The sequence below is a fragment of the Rhinolophus sinicus genome, linkage group LG05, assembly GCF_036562045.2.
Source record: "Rhinolophus sinicus isolate RSC01 linkage group LG05, ASM3656204v1, whole genome shotgun sequence".
In the NCBI taxonomy this organism is placed as follows: domain Eukaryota; kingdom Metazoa; phylum Chordata; class Mammalia; order Chiroptera; family Rhinolophidae; genus Rhinolophus; species Rhinolophus sinicus.
Genome location: NC_133755.1, coordinates 155,294,698 through 155,300,697, shown reverse-complemented (window position 1 = coordinate 155,300,697; position 6,000 = coordinate 155,294,698). Strand labels below are relative to the sequence as shown.

Below are 6,000 nucleotides of genomic sequence, written 5' to 3'. Positions count from 1 at the left end.
ATTCTCATAGATTTTGGCCTCTTGTAATTACTTTATCTTTTCTATCGGGCTCAGTCATGTATTTAAAAAACGCTTTTAAAATATTGTATTCATCATTTTTATGAATTGAAGATGTATGTCTTGAGAATTTTCCTCTGAACACTAGACTGTTAAAATGGGGAATAGAAGTTACCTCATCCGTTTTCACTGAGGTTCATGCTTTCATTCCTTCAACAAATATTTACTGAAGAAGGCCTACGTGAGGCACTGTGCTGGGATCTAAAATTCTGTGGTACGCAAAGTAGAACAAATCCCTGCCTTCGTAAAGCATATAGTTGAGTAGTCAGTCCTCTGTTATCATTTTCTGAGTGTGTTTCTTCTCAGTGATTGTACTCTCCAAGAGGGCAGTCCTCTGGAGAGGGTGGGGTCACAGGAAGCAATAGCATACACACAACTTTAAAAGCCCTATCTTTCTAAATGTGTTTCCATAAGAAGAACATACTAGTATTTTTGTGCTTCAGGAAACCACACAAAACCAAACTGAAGGACAATACTTTGCTGATACCACCCTTCCACGACACATCTGTTTCAAATAAACTAAGGACCACCCCGAGATGGTCCATTTTCCAAGTGGAGGAATTTGTTTGCTTAGAATATGCAACATTCCAGTTTCAATCCCACTGTCTCCACTATTTCCAGGGGCTATTTTACAAACTGGCCAGTCAGGTCTGGGCTATGTAAATATCCTAAGCAAAACCCATATAACCCAGAGGATCGCTCTTCAAATTTTTCTCCTGGTGCTTTTATTCAACAGTCTTCTGCTGTTACTCTTGCAGCTGTTGATGATTTTTTTTTTAACCACAATTTGCTGAGGCTATTTACAAATTATGCTCCACAGGCAGGGTTCCTCACAGTGTGCCCAAAGAATTTGGCTCTTACTATCATGCCACATCAGAAGTTTTCTATTATATTGTGGGGTGGTTTTGCTTGTCCAGCAAAGTGCAATGACGCTACTTCAAGGTCATTTTGCCTCCCCAATCCCCACATCTAATTAAGTGGGAACTGTAATACAGTGTTTCTTTTACCTGACCAAGATTTCCCTCCAGTCATGGTGGGCAAGAGCTTAGCAACTGCAGGTATATTGACCACAGGCCTGTGTGGGGAGTCACATGCCAATCCATTTTCATTAAAGTTCAGTGTTCTGTCTCAAACATTTCCCATAGGAGGACATCTGCCTGTTCCCTGCAAAATGGGGACCCATGCCCATAAGATTCTTTCTACTGACTCTTCTTTCCTTAGACTCTAGGTTTATGTTTGTGAATGAGCCTGGAGCCTTCCCTTCTGAGCTCTTCTAAACCCTGCTGAAGACCAGGCATACGTGGAAGGCCCTATAAACCTTCTTTACTTATCACTGAGAATCAAAGTCAAATATGTAAGTTTTTTTTTTAATATAAGCATGCTCTGTGTTGTTGCCTGAATTGGAATGGTATAAAATAGGACTGATTCAATGATGCTTATATATTGATATAAAAAAAACATTGTTTTATCTTTGTATTTCATATATACTCTCCATAAAATGGCAGACTAAGTTTTGTCTGTCCTGGGTATTGAGGACCATAGATAGAAATCAGAATTCCTGGTTCCCTTTACCAGCATTATTATGTACCAGACTGTGAACTCTTCCATAGTAGGGGCATTGCATTATTCATTTTCGTATGTCCAGAACATGGCGTGAGGCCTGGTACATAATGATACACAGATTGTTAAACTGAAATAATACATCTTTGTTTTATCCTTTCCAAATGTAGCTTTTTTGGGGGGTTGGGCAGATTTTTATTGGACCTATCCTAGTTCTGCTTTCAGTTCTAGGGAGCAATTGACCGTGAGATCCCATGGAGAGCAACTGTGGAGATTCTGCTCCGTTTTACAGGAATCAGCATGTCCAGGCTTCTTCCTTGTCACTGAGCCAGATGAAACAGGGGTGTATGCATGGCACAACTCCAACTGCAATTGAGGGAATACCTTGGTTTGGCAGGCTGGAGATGCTTGTACCTGTTATTAGCAATAGTTGGGAGTGGCCTTTCAAAAGGAGATTATCATCACTCAGTGTGACTTAGATAGAAAAGGGGACATGTGATGCTTTTGAGGAAAACCTGTGGAAATTTTTACAGCAGATATAAAATAGAAGAGTTGCCTGAGGGCAGACTCTAATATTAGACTCGGAAAACATGGCTTCTGGGGTGAATTATTTACCAAGATGGCTGCCAACAATTTTTCCCATCACTGTACACATATTCCACTCTTCCTGGCAAGTGGTGAAGTCTATGATTCCCTGTTCTTGAATTGGGGCTGGCTCTCTGACTTGCTTTGACCAACAGAATTGAGCATAAGTGATGCTGTGTGACTTCTGGGCCTAGGCTTTAAGGGCCTTACAGATTTTGTTTTCATCGTCTCAGAAACCAAGTGCCGTGTGAAGAAGTCTGGGCTATCCTGCTAAGAGGCCACATGGAGAGAGAGCGGCCCTGGAAGATAAGAGTCCAGGTGGAGGAGAAATTAGGCTTCCCAGTTGACGGGCAGCACCAACTGCCAGACATGTGAGTAAGGCCATCTTGGATCCTTTATCCATAGTTGAGCCTCCCAGCCAACACCACATAGAGCAGAAATGAGCCATCTTGTTGAGACCTGCGTGAATGCCTACCCCAAAGAATTATGAGTAACAAAATGATTATCATTAGGGGTTATGCAGCCATAGATAACTGAAAGAACTCCAAGGACTGGCTGGGTGATAGTGTGACTCCTGCTGGCATGTGTGTGGTGTCTTTGTTTCTTAGGGCAGTGGAACTGGGAATGCATGCATTCCTGGTGAAGTTTGAGATCACCTCAGTGTGACAGAACATGAGAATACTTTGTCAGGTTTTCCTGTCTGTGGACCATGTCAAGGAAGGGCAGGTTCACAATCCAGAGCCACTCCAATACTTCCACCTGGTTGGGCTTGGCACCCAGAAAACACAAAGATAAAAGGTAAAATCAAGATTTCTGAGGAGCATGCCGGTGTGAGTGCATTGGTAAGAAACAGCACTGAGGAGGTCTTGGATAAATTTCTAGTCTAAATCGCCAGACTGGCTTTGCTTGCAGGTAGCGCTGAGGATTGAGGCTGTGTTGCTAAATTTAGATGTGATGACTCTCAGGATGGGATTTCTGTCTTGTTCTTTGTGTCAGTCCCTTGCCTGTTAATCCGGTCTTTCTAGTGGTGAGATCCAGCCTTGCTCGTATCAGTCTTTTCCTGGGAATTAATTTAGTGTCTGAAGCACAGGCTGGTAGCTCTGCCCCGTGCTGCCAGTGTTCCAGCTTGCCTGCAGCACTAGATAGCACCTGTTCAGGACTTTGTCCTGCTTGTCTGTCCAAACCCCTCTTCTCTCCCTGTTAAGACCTCCCTCCTTGCCCGGACTACCACCTGTTGTTTGCTGACAACTGTATGGTACCATGTTCCATCTGTTTTCTTCACTTCCTTATAGCTCTAGGAACTTGATTTTTCTACCTTCAGTTCTTGCCAGGCTCTCACCGAATCTGCTCCATTACATTGAAATGTTGGGACCAAGTAAGACTGTTCAAAAAACAAAGTCTAATTCTTCTTCCACACAACATCCTCTCGATACTTGATAGCAAACTTTCCATCACCTTTAATCATCTCTTTAGGCTAAATCTTGCCGGCTCCCACATTATCAAGGTCACCCATCTATGGATATAATATAGCTTGTCAATATGCCTTTTACAAGGGGGCATACAGAAGTGATTCACATGCTTCAACAGAGAACATAGTAGGGATATCGTTTCCTATGATAAAGGCATATTTTATATTTTATTCATTATGCCTACATTTATACTATTATTTTTCATTAGCGTTTTAAAGGGTTTCCAACTGGGATAGATCAAGGTTTCATGGGCCTTAAAACTTATAAAACTTTAGGGACTCTCTTTAATAAATTTTTTTTTTTTTTTTTACAAATATACAGTCAGTTTCAAGGCCTACGAAAATGAGTGATCCTGAAGCTTAAGTTTTGTAAGTTTCACTGTAAATCTGCCTCAAAGTTCCTAATAGTATTGTCTGGTAAAATTCCTAGCTTTTCTTTACCTGAACTGCTATCTAATCATGTTTTCTCTCTGTATTAGTGCACCTTATAAAGTATAACTTGGGTGCTTAGCATATGAATGATCAAGTAAATTAACACACCTGAGGGGCTTAGAACACTGCCTAGCACATACAGCCTGCAATAAATGGTAGCTATTATTATTTTTATTACTTACTAGGAAGGACCTTAGCAAATAGTTTGTCTTCCTGACTCTTAATTTCCTCTTTGATGTAATGGAGATAATACTTGCCCTTCCTTTTTCATACAGTTATTGTGATCAAATGATAAAATATGTGAATGTGCTTTCTTAACTGAAATGCATCGTATACATGGAAGGTATTGTAACTGAGGTTTCATTTGACATTGTTAATTTTAGAAAAGGTTATGTTTAGGAAAGAAAAGAATACTTTGGCTGAGGTGGAGTCACTAAAGACCTCAGTAGAGGTGGGAGGAGGCAAAGGACAAGCGGTCCATCCATGTGTGGCAGATGCTGGAAGCAATGACCTGCACATGCCCTTCCACATGCCGACATTCAGAAAAAAATGAAGTAGAATCTGAAAGCGGTATAATTATACAAAAGAATAGAATAGGCGGTATTTTTTTTTTTTTTGGTATGTGTGTGTGTGTCTTTCCACAACTGACTTTGACCTAAGTCTCCAGCCTCTTATTCAGCCATACCCTCTCTGCTCTGCAATCCAGGCACTCAGGCCTCGCCTGGAGAAATCCTCCTTACACTTTGGGTTCAGCATAAAAGCTCCTCCTCCTTGGGGTTTCACCAATTCCTCCTGTCCTCCCCACAGGAAGAATAAATGGTTCCTTTTCAGTGCCCTCTCTGTGAAAGCTCTTCTACTCTAGACTGAGCAGGACCCGGTTTTCATGATTTCTGTGTCTCCAGGGCCTAGTTTCTTCTGCCACTAAATAGGTGATCAATAAAGGTTTAGTCAACGCATTCACTTTGGAGAAGTTTTAGAAGTTGATAAAAAGGGTATTTAAGGTCGAGATTCCCGGGTAAGAACGCCTTGCATACAGGCATTAGTGGAAGTTATTTATCCCAGGCAGCAGCGCTGAGGATGAGAGACCCTCCCACCCTGGGGTACCCAGCGACTGCTCTCAGTGAATCCCGCCCCCACCGACGGCGTGGCCTGGCGCTGGGGGCGTGGCGCAGCCCAAGGGGGTTTCCGCGCTGGGGGCACGTCAGTCAGGGGCGCGGGAGGGGCTTCCGCTGCGAGGGGGCGGGGCTGGCGCTTCTAGTTCTTTGACGGCCCCAGCCAGGGAATTTCAATTTGAAACCTAGCGGAGGGAGGAGGCGGGAGCGGCAGCCGGGCGGCTGGGGCTGAATCGAGACGGCTTCCCGCGGCAAGTGAGCTCCGGAGGTGCGGTGTCCGGGTAAGGAGGAGTGCGGGACTGCGGAATGGCGGGCCTGGGGCAGGGGAGCCCGGATCGGCTGACTAGTCCCTACGGAGCTGCAGGGTCGGCTCAGATTTTTCCTCTGGCTGCAGCTGGGAAGCTGATCCTGGGCAGGAAGCGGTGGCGGGACGGTCCCACCGTGGGGGAGGGCGGCCCGCTTTGGGATTTTCTGCAGCTCCCTTTTCTTTCTCCCATCTCTACCGGACCCCATTCCCTCTCCGGAGCCCAGGTCCTGTTGCTTCAGGCCAGATCCTCACTTCTCCGCTCCACTGTGATCCTCTTCAGCCCTCTTGCCGGGAGTCGGGGCCGAGTCTCATCGTAGTTGGGAGAGGTGGGGGCTTGATGAGGATTGTGCCAGCTCCGCCGGGGTGCTGTGGGCTCAGGGTTGCGCGTCCCCATCCCCGAAGAGCTGCTAGAGGAGGAATCTGACTCCATCCTGGGCGAGGGCCGCGGCGCGAGAGCCAGTCTGGGAGCGTCCTCCCGC

The 6,000-nt window shown here is 45.0% G+C and overlaps 1 protein-coding gene across 21 annotated transcripts in view; it reads left to right on the top strand.

The window, feature by feature from the left end:
- Positions 1-1,278: 1,278 nt before the first annotated feature.
- The window catches only part of EPB41L2 (erythrocyte membrane protein band 4.1 like 2), a 210,774-nt gene continuing 206,052 nt past the window's right edge, over positions 1,279-6,000 (top strand). For 20 of the 21 annotated variants that reach the window (XM_019729415.2, XM_074333585.1, XM_019729410.2 and 17 more), the window contains exon 1: positions 5,325-5,495. The gene's annotated coding sequence lies outside the window, so the exon portion shown is untranslated. Of the gene's footprint in view, positions 1,412-2,435; positions 2,574-5,324; positions 5,496-6,000 lie in introns of those variants that run through there. The other variant, XM_074333571.1, reaches the window with a different exon arrangement.